The sequence below is a fragment of the Erythrolamprus reginae genome, chromosome 12, assembly GCF_031021105.1.
Source record: "Erythrolamprus reginae isolate rEryReg1 chromosome 12, rEryReg1.hap1, whole genome shotgun sequence".
Lineage (NCBI taxonomy): Eukaryota > Metazoa > Chordata > Lepidosauria > Squamata > Dipsadidae > Erythrolamprus > Erythrolamprus reginae.
Window position 1 is genome coordinate 18470437 of NC_091961.1, and position 18443 is coordinate 18488879.

Consider the following 18443-nt stretch of genomic DNA (forward strand, 5'->3'; position numbering starts at 1 on the left):
TAGTAGATCCTTGGAACAAACTTCCAGCAGACGTGGTTGGTAAATCCACAGTAACCGAATTTAAACATGCCTGGGATAAACATATATCCATTGTAAGATAAAATACAGGAAATAGTAAAAGGGCAGACTAGATGGACCATGGGGTCTTTTTCTGCCGTCAGTCTTCTATGTTTCTATGTTTCTAAGTTTTAACACAAATTAAAAGTTTTAAAGTTTTAGGGATTTGGGGAAGAAACCATAGAGTCAGGAAGTGCATTCCAGGCCTTGACTTACACATTGGCAAATTTTAAAAAAATCAGGACACAAAATACAAACTGGATGGATAGGATCTTGTAAATAACCCCCACTCTGTCAGAGACTTTGGTCATGTCCATCCAGTTTGTATTTTGTGTTCTGATTTTTTTTTTTTTGCCAATGTGTAAGACAGAGCATTTGTTGGTGGAGATTTGAAGCTGCCAATTGTTTAAACATTCTGACACATAGTCAAGGGTTTTTTGAAGGGTAGCAGCATTGTCAGTAGTGTTGAATAGTTTTACATCATCAGTGAGGAGAACAAAGTTGCTTATAATATGGTTATTTATGTAAAGTATAAAAAGTGTGGGCCCTAAAACACTGCCTTGGGGGACATAGCTGTTACATGTACATGTAACATTACATGTACATCAAGCTACGTGAACATTACATGTACATGTAGCTTGATGTAGCTTTTAATATTTTGACCACTTGTTGCCTGTCTGACAGGAATGCAGATGCAGGGGGGCAGAAATGCCATAATATTGCAATTTTAGAAGTAGTTTGTCATGCACTAATGAATCAAAGGCTTTACAGAAGTCTATGTAAATTGTGTCTATTGTTTTGCCTTGATTGAGTTGTGCTGTCCCTATGTTTTTGCAGCGTGGGAGTTGCAGATTACAAAATAATTTTTTTCTGAAACCAACATGTTTGTTAGAGAGTAGGTTGTTTGTTTCTAAGTGCAGGCTAATAGATTGGTTAACGATTGATTCCATGACTTTGCAGGTGATGCAACATAAAGAGATTGGTCTATAATTATCAACTAAGATAGTCTCTCCTTTTCTGAAGATAGGGATGACGGTGGCTAGTAACCATAGGTTGGGCAGGGAGCTGATCATGAAAGGTTTTTCAAAGATTATGCTTAGAGGGAAAGGAAAGTTTTTTTATGAAGTAGGCACACAGTCCATCAGGTCCAATAGACAGAGATGGTTTTAGGCGGTATAGTGCTTTTTCAACGTTATCGATTTGTGTTAGACTGTTGCAATTATTTGTGGTACAACTAGGAAATACTGGGCATGAGCCATTGCTTTTTAAAAAGACTGAACCAAAGAATGTGTTAAAAAGGTTGGCTTTAGTGGTTTCAAAAGTGGTCCCTTTAGGAGTGCGATGGATTTTGTTTATAAAATTATAGAAGGTGCAAGTGGAATTGGTCATATCAGGGTTTCCTCTTGTTTGATGTGATAATTTGTGCATTCAGTCCTTATCTGGTGGCATACGTTTTTGTAGTGATTTTTAACATTAACTACGTAGCCAGTTTTGGTTTTTTGTCAAAGAAATTTTTTTGGATTGGAGCTTTCTTATTGTTATGGGTAATTTGGGGTTTTTTCTTGGTTATGGGGGTTATTAGTGGTAAGTATAGTTTAATGATTCTTTGGACTACAAGCAGAAACATTTTATAATGGTCTTCTGCAGGGGTGGGTTCTAACTTATCTCATTGCCAGTTCGTTTCCTCCCATATTTCATGGGTGCGCATCATGGGTGCATGTGCATGTGCAGTGCTGAAAATCTGAACAAAAACAAGATGCCAACCACATGCACAGTGCCAGAAACCTTGCTTCTGCGCATGCTCAGAAGAAAAATAAAATAAATAAATAAATAAATAAAAGATGGCAGTGCCCACAGACCGGCATGGACCGAACCGAGTCGGTGACCTCATTGTGATGTCACCAGCAGGTTGCTAATAGTTCGGCTGAACCGGTCCGAACTGGGAGGAACCCACCCCGCAGTACAGCAGTCTTCTGCAGTATTACAGTCAGTTAACAGAATTTGCCAATCAAGAGAGGAGAGGTCAGTGTCTATGAGATCATAGCTGGCTTTTTTAAAGTTATATTTGGGTATTCCATCATTATGCTGATATTTATATAGGTGTATATTGAGACAAAAGTTAATCATGCTATGCTCACTGTTGGAAAAGTGCTCTTTTATTAGTAGTCCATAAATTGGGTTTGAATTGTTGCAAAAAATGAGATTAAGGCAGTTATTGAATCTAGTGTTGTTAGTTACTAGTTAATCCAGTCCCAGATTAGTAACAGCATTGTTCAGGGTTAAACGTATAGGATCATTTTTACATTTGCTTAGGGTCCAATTAATAAGAGGTAGATTGAGATCACCAAGAAAAATAAGAGGATGGGGGCAGGAGGCTGCCCATGTTAGTAGTGTAGTTAACTTATTTGCATGTATAGAATGTTTTATTGGCCAAGTGTTATTGGACACACAAGGAATTTGTCTTAGTGCATATGCTCTCAGTGTACATAAAAGAAAAAGATACATTTGTAAAGAATCATGTGGTACAACACTTAATGATTGTCATAGGGGATGATGTCATAATCAGAGGCTCTGTAACAGAGAAGTAAGCGGTGTGATTTTTAATTCAGCTCGCAGACGATGGTCTCAGGGAGAGCAAGTCAATGTGTAACTTGATTTTTTAAGGGACTTTTTATAGAAGATAACCACTCCACCTCCTCTATGAATTTCATTATTGGACCACAAGACATGATAGTCTCTAGTTGTGAAAATGGAGTCTGGGAGGGATATGTTTAGCCATGTTTCACAGACAAATATAATGTTGAATATAATTGTATTTAGTAAGATGAGGAATTTGGACATTTTGTTTTCAATGCTTCTTGCATTAATTAACTTGCATTTAAGGTTAATAGTTGTTGGTATAGAGGAAGTAAAGAACGTATATTCCTAGTTTTGGATGTTGGGATATTGAGTGACTGGGGGTTATGATTGCAGAGTGTTGGACAATGGTAGGTTGGACGTTGGGATAATGCTAGATGGTAGGATGGATAATGGTAGGTTGAATGTTGGATGATGGGATGTTGGAGATGAATTGTTGGAAGATTGGGGGATTGTTGGGTGATTATTGGATGATAGTTGGAGATTGTGATGTTGGATGAGGAGAGTTGGATGTTGGAAGATGGATTACGGAACTTACTTCTATGGAGTATGCACAGTATTCAATGTATAGGTCTATTTCTCCTTCATTTAGAAGTCTTTTGAGTTCTGCATGAAGTTCACGGGAGCAGATTATTTGTAGTGTAGATGGGTCTGGCTGTGAGTGGGATTTGTTATAATTGAAGTTGTTTTTGGCAATTGTGTTGATTGTATAAATAAATTGGCATTTGCTGTACTTATTCTTGCAAACAATTCTGCAAATGTGTGGGGACCAAAAGAAGCTTTGGATATACTCCACACCAAACTTTCCAAAGCTGATTGATTTAAGTTTGTCCTTAGTTCTGGGTTGCTTCTTTCCTTGAATAGGTTTCATCCATTGTTTCTTGTCTTACCTTTAGGAGCTTTAGAGAATAGGGTGAGACCCTCTACCAACCCCTTAGATATTGGAACACTATCTATGTCACTCCAGAAGAATTTGATTATTGAGATGCATGGATGCCAAAATGCAAACCAATGCACAATTTCAAATATATGTAAGTTAAAGAGAAAAATAATAATTTTTCAGCAGAGAAAACAAATACTTTATATTGATTGGCAATACAAATCATCCCCTCCTTTTTGTGGTTTTTAAAATGGACTTGTATTGTGTAACCCTTCAAACAGACTATTTTTCAGAGCTGTTCAATAGAAGAACACAACTGTGCTGTGGCTGCAGGTTGCACTTTTGTTTTAAATAGCTGTGCCCAAACCTCCTTTATTTCAAAGCTTTTTATCTTAAAAGTTTTCTTCTCATGATCAGCAGCTGTTCTTTCGAATTATTCTTGGGTTTCTTGAAAATTTATGTAATTGTATGCGTAGCATTTGTGTGTCTATGGAGAGTCTCAGTTATCAAGGTCATGGTTGTCCCAAAGCAGTGGTGGGTTCTAAATTAGATCGCCACCGATTCGTGTGCATGCAAGCACAGAAATCTCCTGGGAAGATGCGTACAGCCTCCCGCCATCACTAATGATTCTAAGAACCGGTCCAAACTGGGAACAACCCACCACTGACCCAAAGGTGCTTTTTTCCCTCTGTCTAAAGGCAACTAGACTTTGTTTTGCCTTGAAAATGTTTCACTTCTCATTCAAGAAGCTTCTTCAGTTCATTTCTAAGCTTACTTTATGTAAGGGAAGGATACTACCACCAAAGTTGATGGGGTTTTTAGGCCTTTTTCAACAATCAACAATGCACCCTTACATATAGTCAAATCGACCCCTTCCCTATCCCAAAAGCCCAGGAAAGATTTTTTTTCTATTATTGGGTTGTTTTATTAAAAGAGGCATGTGGTCTTAATGGGCATCCTGGGATTAAAAGAGAATTACTACTGGCTCTGTGGGCCTGACTTGGTGGGCATGACGGGGGAAAGTCACTGCAAAATCCCCATTTCCTCCTGATCAGCTGGGACTCTGGAGGCAGAGAATAGATGGGGGCAGGACCAGTCAGAGATGGTATTTACCAGTTCTCTGAACTCCTCAAATTTTCCACTACCGATTCTCCAGAACTGGTCAGAATCTGTTGAATCCCAGCTCTGTTCCAGGGACTGGAACCAAGAGTTTGGGGTGCCATATACAATCCAGTGATATTCCACTTCTGAAACATTGTCTACTTTCAAAACCTTTTAGTCCACTGTTAACTTTCTACATTGAGAACCGACTGTCCTTTGTGAAATAGGACACCTGACCATCCTGGATTCTGACATACTTGTAGGAAACCATCAGCAGATGATTCCACAGGTCTTCTAGACCTCTTTAAGAGTGGACCTCCTTTCATTTCCTTGCGAAACCCAGGACATCTTTGATCAGACTGAAAGACCTCAACAACAGCCACAGTTGAGCCCAAGTGTTAACTGAGCCAGTTGTTATGTGAATTTTGACCCATTTTATGACCTGCCTTATTTATTTATTCATTCATTCATTCATTCATTCATTCATTCATTCATTCATTCACTCATTTGATTTTTATGCCGCCCTTCTCCTTAGATTCAGGGCGGCTTACAACATGTTAGCAATAGCACTTTTTAACAGAGCCAGCATATTGCTCCCACAATCTGGGTCCTCATTTTACCCACCTCGGAAGGATGGAAGGCAGAGTCAACCTTGAGCCGGTGATGAGATTTGAACCGCCGACCTTCAGATCTACAGTCAGCTTCAGTGGCCTGCAGTACAGAACTCTACCTGCTGCGCCACCCCGGCTCTCTGTGGCCTTGCCACAGTTGTTAAGCGAATCATTGCAGTTGTTAAGTTAGCAACATGGCTGTTAAGGGGATCTGTCTTCCCCATTGACTTTGCTCAGCAGAAAGTCCCCAAAGGCCCTTGGAACACTGCAACAATCCTAAATAGGAACAATTGCCAAGTATCTGCATCGTGACCATATGACCATTGAGATGCTGTGACGGTCATGTCAAAAATGGTCACGCTGTTGTAACTTTGAACAGTCACTAAACGAATGGCTGCAAGTCAAAGGCTACCTGTAGCTTCAAGGCAAGAAACTGTGCCATGCCAGCTGCCCTGTCAGAATCCTGGCAGCTGCATTTGGCTTGTAAGCACAAGTTTTATGGAGATGAATAGGAATCTTGCATCATCACCCTGGGCTTTTGAATTGCTCCAATTTATTCCGATGCAGGTACACAGGAGTGGTGCCCACCCAGTGGGTTTTTTGTTTTGTTTTTTCCACGTAGAGCCTGGCATGGGAACTGCAAGATGCAAAACATAAAAATCCTGATAAACATAAGCACAGCTTGATGCTCACTAATTACCCAGCAATACTATTTATATGCTGCTGGCGCTCCCAGATATGAGGCTTCGACTAAGGGAAGTCCACATCAATATTAATGCTGCTGCTGTCATGTTAATACCCTGAGTTGCGAAGAGACAAAGACACACATTCAGGCAAGGGGAAAGGGAGGGGTGAGGGGGAGGGGGGAAATAGTTCAGAGTATCACACACACACACACACACACACACACACACATCCAGGCAGAGAGAAGAAAGAAACCTGCATAAAATGAAAGATTAAGGTAAGTTGTACAGCACCTGTAGTTAACTCTTTCTGTCCAGCCAGGGTTTTTGAGATCTATTTACAGCTGAAATGAAATCACATAGAGGAAGAAATATACCTGAATGGGCACATGATTTCCACCACAAAAGGGAAAGTAATAGAACTTGTTTGTGTTCAGATGTCCTGCACTTTCCAGGTGGGTTTAAATCAAGGCTTATATACCACTTCAGAGTACTTTACAGCCTTCTCTAAGCGGTTTATTTATTTATTGATTGATTGATTGATTGATTAGATTTGTATGCCGCCCCTCTCCGAAGACTCGGGGCGGCTAACAACAATAAAAAGACAATGTGAACAAATCTAATATTAAAAATAATCTAAAAAACCACAATTTAAAGAACCAATCATACATACAAACATACCATGTATAAATTATATAAGCCTAGGGAGAAGGGAAAATTTCAATTCCCCCATGCCTGACGACAGAGGTGGGTTTTAAGGAGCTTGCAAAAGGCAAGGAGGGTGGGGGCAACTCTGATATCTGGGGGGAACTAGTTCCAGAGGGTCGGGGCCACCACAGAGAAGGCTCTTCTCCTGGGTCCCGCCAAATGACATTGTGGGCAGTGGGCAGAGTTACCTGTAATACTGCATTTTGATCACCAGGGCTTAAGATATGGATAAGTGATCCATTTTCAGCCCACCTTTGTTCTGCTGGTTTGTCTCATGTATGTCACTCTCATTTCTGAATTAGTGTGTACGTCCCCTCCCCCCCCCCCCCCCGCCCCAGGCCACAATTCCCATCATTTTGGAACGCAAGGGGTTTTTCTCAAAAAACAAAATCTCTATACATTACAAACTAAAACATACTATTTTATATGCTGCTTTCTTCAGTTGTTCAACCAAAATGATCAGGGGTCTAGAAACCAAGACTTACGAAGAGAGACTGAGGGAACTGGGCATGGATAGCCTAGAGAAAAGGAGGGCCAGAGCGGACATGATAGCAGTCTACAGGTATACGAGGGGTTGCCACAGAGAGGAGGGGATCACTTTATTCTCCAGGGCACCGGAGGGCCGGAAAGATTCAACCTGGAAATAAGGAAGAACTTCCTGACGGTCAGAACAATCAACCAGTGGAACAACCTACCAGCGGACGTTGTGAACTTCAATGCTCTGGACATTTTTAAGAGGAAATTGGACTGCCATTTGGCTGGGATGCTATAGGGTTCCTGCTTAGGCAGGGGGTTGGACTTGATGACCCGCATGGTCCCTTCCAACTCTAACAATAAATAAAGAAATAAAGAAATAAATAAACTTAAAACCACAGATCAAAATTGACTAAAGGACACAAATCAAGGGTAACTATAGTCCAATCTGCTAAGGAGACCAAGAATAGCAAATCAAATTGATCTGTTTCTAAATGAAAGCCATATAAAATCCTTCAGCATCTCTGGGTCTTACTTCATAGAATCATGCTTATAAGTCCTTAACTTATGACCGATTCCTTAATGACTGTTCTAAGTTGCAACCACCAGAGCTGCTTATGATCCATTTTCAAATTTATGGTGATTGTACTGCCCCCACATCAACCTCCCCTGGTCACATAATTGTATTATGGGTGCTTGGCAACCAACTCACCTTCATGGCCATTTGCAAAATTCTGCAGTCATGCGACCATGTTATGTTTTTTTCAGTTTCCAATATTTACTTCCAGTTCTGGCAAAAAAAATTAAAATAAGGGAAAATGGATTTGTGTAATAACCGCAGTGTTTGCTTAATGACTGTTGCAAAAAAAAAAAAGAAGAAGTCAAAATTCAGACCACACAATGCCCGAATCTATGACTGCCTTCTCTGTGGCGGCCCCGGCCCTCTGGAATCAACTCCCCCCAGAGATTAGAACGGCCCCCACCCTCCTTGTCTTTCGCAAATTACTTAAGACCCACCTGTATCGCCAGGCATGGGGGAACTAAGACATCTTCCCCCAAGGTTTTATATTTTATGTTTGGTATGTATGTGCTGTATGGTTTTAATTGCTGGGGTTTTATATATGTTTTTTAATATTGGATTTGTTTTACTGCTATATTGTTTTATTATTGTTGTGAGCCGCCCCGAGTCTTCAGAGAGGGGCGGCATACAAGTCCAATAAATTATTATTATTATTATTATTATTATTATTATTATTATTATTATTACTTACAACTATAATTTTAGGCTTAATTATGGTTGTAAGTCGAGGACTATCTATGGTCAAGATTGAGAAACGTTGCTCTAGACATTCTTCCATGCAATGGGCTTCTTAAGCCACAGAGAAAAATGGCAGCAATTTTCAATATGTAAAATCTCTGGTCTATTTGTGTTCTATCTCTCAACTGGTAATACAAAGCAGACTTGAATACAGTCATCAGGTCTGGTCCTGTGAATGCATTTTTCCCAAGGAAAACAATGTGTGTCACAATCTCTGGTGAGCAATTCTTAAAACCAACACTTGCTTATTGCAACTGTTAGAAAGCTTTGTCTTCTTCCTGGAGATCTTGAGCAGAGGTTCAACCAAGGTTCTCCATGAAAACTGCTGTCAAGAGAAAATAATGCAAAAGGAAATTCTCCATTCGCTTTCCAGTCTTCTCTCTCATATTATGAAACAGGACTTGCCAGTTAAGAAGTTTCTGGTCCCAGTTAGCGATCACCGTCATTTTTCATCTTGTTGCTGCTCTATGTGCAAAAAAATATCTCGGCTGCATATATTTTAAGAGCCTTCTTCCCTGGGTAGCAGCAGTGCTGCATTCCAGTTCTTTAAGACACATTAAATTCTCAAACAAGCTTTAAATCATTGCCTGTTCCAGAAAGGAATTTCTTTGGAATGAGATTTTCAGGAGGATCTCTCAGCGTGGTACATAAATACATACCAATAATGCAATTCCCTTTGGGAAAACAGCAGTATGTAGGGGACAGAAAAAGAAGACATACATACTACCTCCCTACCCCCAAAATTAAAATCGTAAGATCAGAAACAGAACTACAATGAGTTTATACCAAGACTATTCACTGTATTTATTTATACTTTCTACCTTTACAAACACTCTTTGTTCTACTACAGGTAGTCCTTACATAAATACATACCAATAATGCAATTCCTTTTGCATTTACCAGTAGGTACATTTAGTGACCACTCAAAGTTACAGTGACACTGAAAAAAGTGACCTATTACCAGGTTATGTGACCTTCTGATAAGCAAAGTCAATGGGGAAATCAGATTCACTTAACATTTTACTAACTTAACCGCTGCAGAGATTCATTTAACAAAAGTCATAAAATGAGGCAAAATTCACTTAACAAATGTCTCACTTAGCAACCAAAATTTGGGGCTCAATCATGGACATAAGTTAAGGACTACCTGTATGTTCCTTTACATATTGCCTTTTGTCTTTACCTTCTAACTTTTCTCTTTTTGAGGATCAACTCAAACAAAATGAAGGCAGGTCTATTTTAACTTTCTTTCTTTCTTTCTTTCTTTCTTTCCCCTTTTCTAGGACTCCACATTTCCCATTCCCAAGACCTGGTCTACATTCCTTCACGTATTTACATGCTGCACACTGCTAACCTAGGATTAGGAACCATGTTACCATCATGGATTTATGTCATTAGAGAACAGAACAAAGCAGAACAGGAATAGCTGAGTTGGAAAGGACCTTGGAGGTCTTCTAATTCAACCCCCTGCAAGTTATTCCATATTCCATATATTTGTAATGTATGTAATGCACCAGTATTTAGTACTAAAACAGTATAGGAAACATTCAGTAACAAAGAAAGTAACATTACACTATTTGTTCAATGACCACCAGCAAAGATATAAGTAGTGGGCAAAAGAAGAGAAACTTTTTCAAAGGTTTCCTTGCCAGGCTTTTTTTTTTTAATTCAGAAAACATTTTTGGTGTATGTGTCTAGTGCATTAGCATTTTAAGCAGACTAATTTCTCCAGATTGTGAGGTTCAGCAATAGGGTGCCAGAGAGGAATTAAATTCTTGGAGCCCTTGGGAAGTATATATTATTACATGCTGTTGACATGCTGAGTCTTCGGAGAGGGGTGGCATACAAATCTAATAAATTATTATTATTATTATTATTATTATTATTATTATTATTATTATTATTCCTTTGAAAGTTGTGATGTAGTTCTCAGCCAAAATCAAACAAATCAAAACATTAAATGAACAGGTGATTTGAAAGAAAGTTGGTCTAGATTCTGCAATGTGGATTATTGACAGGAAACAGACATGATTATTTTGGGAGCCACTAGATTTAAAAATAAAGTGTTAACAACAGGGCTGTGCATTAAGCAAAAATGATTAAGAAGTGCTTCAGAATTTGCATTAGCAAAGCACATCTCTGGTGTCCATTAAATCAGCCCATCTTTTTTCAGGTTTCTGCTTGAGCATATACAAAAAATTATAGGCCATTTAAGGAATCAACTCATTAAAGTTAATGCAACTCTATTTAATTAACTAACTAACTAATTGATTGATTAATCATATGGCTGTAACTCTTCCAAAGAAATCTGAAAAGAGGCAGTTTCCTTTCACTGATATCAAAGATTGGGCAAAGTGGAAAAGCATTTCCCCCCAAATCATTTTAGAAGCATGCACAATTGTTATTAAACAGTATCAAAATATATTTTTTTCATCAGATTTTTCACCATCAGAGAATATTGCAACAATAAGAAAGGCCTGTTTTATGAGGGAAAACAGAAAAGCAACCACTATATGAATCTGTCCAACCTTATTTACTATGCTGCTGGATTATTGATTTTGAGAAATTTCGTAAGGCCTTTTGGATTATGAAGCTGGGTATATGGTAAAGAAATCAAATTATATTTTCAGTATAGATTCATGAAGTCTCTCTCTTTCTTCAGTCATATATCTTTCCACTGAATTGCCAAGGAATATTCAGACTAGCCTGCAAGTGCCCCCCACTAAAGATGGGGAGAGAAAAGAATAAAAATGGGGATAAAAATGGAATCCACAAATGGACTCTGAATAGAGGTGTTTCTTCTGCTGTCAATCAAAAAGAAATAGTAGCCACTAATACTAAACATTTAGGAGATTAAAAAACACCATATGATATATAGAAGAAGGTGCAGGAGAAATTACAGATTTCTTTAAAAAATTCAACTTATTGTTTTGACTAGATTCAGTTCATTTGAAAAGTTAACCATACAAACTTGCCAAATCTTAAACATAGAACAGGTAATTCTCAACTTACTACAGTTCCTTTAGTGACTGTTCAAAGTTATAACAGCACTGAAAAGGGACGTTTTTCACATTTACAACCATTGCAGCATACTTACAGTCATATGATAAAAATGTGATATAGTTTGAAAAGTCACTAAATAAACTGTTATTAAGTCAAGGATGATAGATGAAAGATAGATAGATAGATAGATAGATAGATAGATAGATAGATAGATAGATAGATGAAAGATAGATAGATAGATGGGTGGATGGATGGACGGACGGAGGGACGGACGGATAGACAGACAGACAGAGTTTTCCAAATAAGAGCCAAACAAGATAATCCAAAGTAAAATAAGTGAATTAAGAATAAGAATTAAGATGATAACCCCCTAGAAATCATATGGGTCAACATAAAAGAAAAAAAGAGCAACACCACAACTGGAGTATACTACAGACCACCCAATCAAACAGACACAATGGACGACCTCTTCACATGCCAACTAACAGACATATGCAACAAACACAGCACGACAATAATGGGGGACTTCAACTACCCAGACATCAACTGGAAAACTAACTCAGCACCAAGCGGAAAGTCTGCCAAATTTCTTTCCAGTCTAGCTGACAACTTTCTAACCCCAAAAGTTGAAACAGGAACCAGAGGGAATGCTATATTAGACCTAATACTAACAAACAGGGAAGAAACAATAGAGGGAACAGAAGAAGAAGGGAAACTGGGAGAGAGCGACCACGTCATCCTCAAATTCAACATAGTGCAATCACTAGCTACTATACCCAACACCACTACAGTCCCAGACTTCAGAAAAGCGGACTTTAACAAGCTCAGAGCGAACCTTGAACAATGCCCCTGGAACAAACTCTTAGAAGGAAAAACCACTCAGGAAGCCTGGGTGATTCTAAAAAACAGCATCATAGACGCCCAAAACAACGCAATCCCCATGAAAAGGAAAAACAGGAAAACCAAAACTAAACCTGCATGGCTAAACAAAGCCCTCGCAGATGACATAAAAGGAAAAAAAGCTAAGTACAAACAATGGAAAGAAGGACTCATAACCAAAGCGGAATATCAGCAAACAGCCAGTTCCTGCAAACAAAAAATAAAAACAGCAAAGGCACAATATGAACAACACCTTGCAGCGGAAGTCAAAGACAACAAAAAAAGATTCTTCCAACACATCAACAATAAGAAGAAAATCAAAGAAACAATCGTCACACTAAAAAACGAAGAGGGTAGAGAAATCACAGACAGCAATGACCAAGCACAGCTACTCAACGCCTACTTTGCATCAGTCTTCACACAAAAGGGAACCTCCCTCCAACCAATCTGCAATTTAACTGCAACAAACTGCCCCAGAACCGAACTCAACATAGACAAAAGCACAGTGAGGGACTACCTGAGGGAACTCAACGATCATTGACTGTCTGTTGCCATGAAGGAGGGCGCAGAGGACTAAAACAAATTAATAGGTCTGAGCTATTGAAATTTATCTAGTCACATTGGAATCCTTAGCATTATTTAACTGACGTGCTCAAGTATTACATTATAGTATGAGAAGCAGAAAGAGTAGAAAGAATCATATTGATTCCTCTACCAAAGTTGGCATGCAGTGATGGAAGGATAAATAAAATGAAAAGTCAAGCTCCCTTTTGAGTTGGAGCTAGTTGCCCAAAGCAGAACCAGAAAGAGGAAAACAGTATTTAGTTTTCAAAAGATACTAAACAGGAGGTCCTTGGTACTCGCTCAACTTGGTTTTTCCTTGCAGACGTTTAATTACCCAATGCACTGATGATGTTACCTAGTTTGGAATATGAAACGTCTGCAAGAAAACAACCAATCTGAGAGAGCACCAAGGACCCCCTCATTCAGCCCTGAGCTACAAATATTCTCCATGTTGCTGCAGCTTTATACTGACCTGCAGCACCTCTCCAGGATCTGCAATGTGCACTGGACTTTTGCATGTCATGTCCACGTCTATGACGCAGCCTTTGCCACAGAGGTGGGTTCCTCCCGGCTCGGACCGGTTCAATGTGTGTGATGATTGTTTCTTTGATTTTCTTCTTATTGTTGATGTGTTGGAAGAATCTTTTTTTGTTGTCTTTGACTTCCGCTGCAAGGTGTTGTTCATATTGTGCCTTTGCTGTTTTTATTTTTTGTTTGCAGGAACTGGCTGTTTGCTGATATTCCGCTTTGGTTATGAGTCCTTCTTTCCATTGTTTGTACTTAGCTTTTTTTCCTTTTATGACAAAGCCCTCGCAGATGACATAAAAGGAAAAAAACGAAGAAGGTAGAGAAATCACAGACAGCAATGACCAAGCACAGCTACTCAACGCCTACTTTGCATCAGTCTTCACACAAAAGGGAACCTCCCTCCAACCAATCTGCAATTTAACTGCAACAAACTGCCCCAGAACCGAACTCAACATAGACAAAAGCACAGTGAGGGACTACCTGAGGGAACTCAATGAATACAAATCACCAGGGCCAGACGGACTTCACCCCAAAGTCCTAAAAGAATTGGCAGACACCATAGCGGAACCACTCCTCCTCATCTACCAAATATCCTGGATCACTGGAGACCTACCGGAAGACTGGAAGCGAGCTGACGTAGTCCCCATCCACAAAAAAGGCAAAAAGACCGACCCAGGTAACTACAGACCAATCAGTCTGACCTCTATACCTGGAAAAATACTGGAGAAAATAATCAAAAAACAACTTACCCACTTCCTAGAAACAAACAAGATCATATCCAATAGCCAGCACGGATTCATCAGAAACAAATCATGCCAAACCAATCTCATATCATTTTTCAACACCATAACCAAGTCAGTTGACCAACGCAACTCAGTGGACCTCATATACTTGGACTTCAGTAAGGCTTTCGATAAAGTCGACCACAATCTCCTAATCCACAAACTAGAAAAAAATGGAGTAGATTACTACACATGTAGATGGATAAACAGTTGGCTGACCAACCGCACCCAACGAGTTGTCCTCAACGGCACAAATCCACATGGAAAAAAGTAGACAGTGGAGTACCACAGGGCTCTGTCCTGGGTCCTGTACTCTTTAACATCTTCATCAATGACCTGGACGAGGGAATAAAAGGGGAACTAATAAAATTTGCAGATGACACCAAGCTGGCGGGGGTAGCCAACACCCTTGAGGACAGGCTCAGAGTACAAGAAGAACTAGACAGACTATCACAGTGGGCCCATACCAACAAAATGAGGTTCAACACCGACAAATGCAGAGTCCTCCACCTCGGCAAAAAGAACCCTAGACATACATACATCTTGGGAGATACCCCACTCAGCAGTAGTGACTGCGAAAGAGATCTTGGAGTCTTGGTGGACAATCAACTAAACATGAGTCAGCAATGTGCAGCAGCAGCCAAAAAAGCCAACTCAATCCTAAGCTGCATCAACAGAGGAATACGCTCCAAGACCAGGGAAGTACTAATACCACTCTACTATGCCCTGGTCAGACCCCACCTGGAGTACTGCATCCAATTTTGGTCACCTCACTACAAAAAAGACATTGAAACTCTGGAGAAGGTGCAAAAAAGAGCAACCAAAATGATTAGGGGACTCGAAACCAAGACTTACGAAGAGAGATTGAGAGAACTGGGCATGGACAACCTAGAAAAAAGAAGGTCTAGAGGGGACATGATAGCAGCTTACAGATACTTGAGGGGTTGCCACGGTGAGGAGGGGGTCTCTTTATTCCCCAGGGCACCAGAGGGCCGGACGAGGAACAATGGTTGGAAGCTGACCAAGGAGAGATTCAACCTGGAAATAAGGAAGAACTTCCTGATGGTCAGAGCGATCAACCAATGGAACTGCCTGCCAGGGGAGGTGGTGAACTCCCCAACTCTGGACACCTTCAAGAGGAGATTGGACTTCCATTTGGCTGGGGTGCTGTAGGGTTTCCTGCTCAGGCAGGGGGTTGGACTCGATGACCTAACGGTCCCTTTCAACTCTATTAATAAAATAAAAAAAATTAAAAAAAATAAAAATGGGGATAAAAATGAAATCCACAAATGGACTCTGAATAGAGGTGTTTCTTCTGCTGTCAATCAAAAAGAAATAGTAGCCACTAATACTAAACATTTAGGAGATTAAAAAACACCATATGATATATAGAAGAAGGTGCAGGAGAAATTACAGATTTCTTTAAAAAATTCAACTTATTGTTTTGACTAGATTCAGTTCATTTGAAAAGTTAACCATAGAAACTTGCCAAATCTTAAACATAGAACAGGTAATTCTCGACTTACTACAGTTCCTTTAGTGACTGTTCAAAGTTATAACAGCACTGAAAAGGGACGTTTTTCACATTTACAACCATTGCAGCATACTTACAGTCATATGATAAAAATGTGATATAGTTTGAAAAGTCACTAAACAAACTGTTATTAAGTCAAGGATGATAGATGAAAGATAGATAGATAGATGAAAGATAGATAGATAGGTGGGTGGATGGATGGACGGACGGACGGAGGGACGGACGGATAGACAGACAGACAGAGTTTTCCAAATAAGAGCCAAACAAGATAATCCAAAGTAAAATAATTGAATTAAGAATAAGAATCACTTAATTTGAACAGTGGCTAACATTTAGAAGTATCAGCCCTGTTCTTCAAGACTCCACATTGAACAAACTTTGCCAATATATAAATATATCTACATTTATTACTTAATAATTTGAATTGTCACCCTAAGCTCTATTTAAGCTTTCTCTTCCCAACGCATCATAATTCAACAAGCTTGTTAGTTCAACATCATATAGGTATCCAAGATCACACTTTGAGCAATTTCTACTAATATAGCATGGGTCAATCACATGAAGTTTTATTTATTTTCTCCTACTATTGCAATAATAGCTTATCAAATGCTCGATCAGTATAAATCAGAACTGTTCAAATAGCTGACAGATGGCTTTGATGCGATGGGCTCTTTTTTAATGGGATGGAGGGAGGGAAGATGAGTAGTAGGGAAAAAAATCTGCTAAGAAAATTAAACCTAGTTTCAAGTCAATTGATTGCGTAATAGAGGCTCCAAATGATTTCCCAGGCCATTTTTTAAAAATCTGCCCTTGAGCAAAGGAAGGTAGAGAAAGGCATATAGACCCTATATTAACATTTTATTAATTATATTTTTCCTTTGAGTATTTTTGCATGTCTGTGATTTACAGTATCATTCTTTCCCAGATAACCACAGAACTGAATTTCATAGTTTTAATGTATCAAATATCCTGCTGGGAGATAGAAATTTGAGGGACATTGATATCTCACAAATTATATTCTATTGCCATTAGTTTTGCTTTCCATTGGTTCTATGTGTGAGAAATATTTGCTGGAAAAGTACATTTAAAAAAAATGTATAAAAATCCATACGCTGTATTTCCATTTAAAAATATTCTAGATAATGATTAGACACATCCATTAATAAGAACCAATTAAAAACCTCATAGCAATTAAAGCTACCAATATATATGGAAATGAAGAACAACATTAGGGAATTCTTTTGGTCCATATACTTAAATTCCACATTTCTTTAGTATTTTGCAAATATATTCTCAGTTTGGAAATGTGCATATTAAGGAAAATGGAATATAAGATACATATATGGGGAAATTTTTATATGGCAGCAATACATTTTCTTGGTGTTCTTTAATAATTGGTTGATATACAACTTACAATTGAGTATTGGTAAAACTGAAAAGGAATAAATCTGTATGCTCTAATGGAAAAACCTTCATAAAACATTTTATCTATTTATAGCATTGTTTTATATCTGCACTTGAAAGAGATTCGTCAGTCCACATGCTCTGTGTCTAAAAATAATTAAATACCTACGCACAAATTATTCAATAGCCTGATATGGAATTGGACAAAATTCCCGTATAAAATGTTCCATTTTTTCCTTTACAAGTCCATATTCTTAACTAGAGCATTTTTAACTGGAGGAATAAAAATGAGTTTTAGTTCAATGAACAACTCAATATAAAAAGCCATGTAAAAGTTCAAAATATTTCACAAACGTTGCCTGTGTTGAACGCTACAGGTAAACTGGTGAGCATGAAAAGACATAACATGCACAGATAGAAACCTACAAACATATGCATAGTATCCTCAATTGATAGAACAGAAACATGGAGTTTCATACACTAATTGTATGAATTGTGTTCACTTGATGCTATCCATCTATTCCTCGTTTTGGGCAAGGTGTGAAAAGTAAACTCATATCCATGTAATGTGCATTGAGAATTGAAGCCTACTTTTCCTAGTCAACAGGCATATTTTTATACCAACAAATACAATAAAGTGTTTCGGCTAAGTCTTCTTTAACGAAACCAGTCCTAAAGAAAGGAGATGACCGTATATCACAAACTTTCCACAAGGAATGAGCAAGAAACCTTTGTCAATACTTTCTAATCAGATTTTGTGACACTTTCATTTTCTGAATCTGCAGAATTACAACCCCATTATCACTCCATAATATGCGAACTGTCTTAACCTTTTCAGAATAATATTGTTCAGTAGTTTTCATCAGCAACAATATCAAAATAAAATATCTTGGCTGCCCTGTAAACAACAGCAAAGATTCTATATTGATGAAAAGGATGTATAGGTAGCCCTCATTTAGCAATCGTTTGCAGTTATGATGGGGTAAGAAAGTAATTTTACGAGCAATCCTTGCATTTATGGCCTTCACAGTAAAATAAATAAAATAAAATAAATCTTATTTACAGTAAAATAAAGGAAATCTGAATTTACAATAGCAAAATCATGATGTTACATTTAGTGCCTGCTTCACTTAATGATTGAGGGAACCAAGTTGATGGTCCCAGTGAGGATTACTTGTCAAAGACTGCCTGATGCAGCTCAAACTATGCTTATTTAACCTAACATTGGGTATTTTGCTTGGTAGAGGCCATATAAAGTTTCAAAATATTTTTTCCAGTAC

General features: G+C 38.6%; 1 protein-coding gene across 14 annotated transcripts in view; it reads right to left on the reverse strand.

The window, feature by feature from the left end:
• PKNOX2 (PBX/knotted 1 homeobox 2) overlaps window positions 1-18443 on the reverse strand; it is a 399587-nt gene that overhangs the window by 199719 nt on the left and 181425 nt on the right. The window lies entirely within an intron of this gene.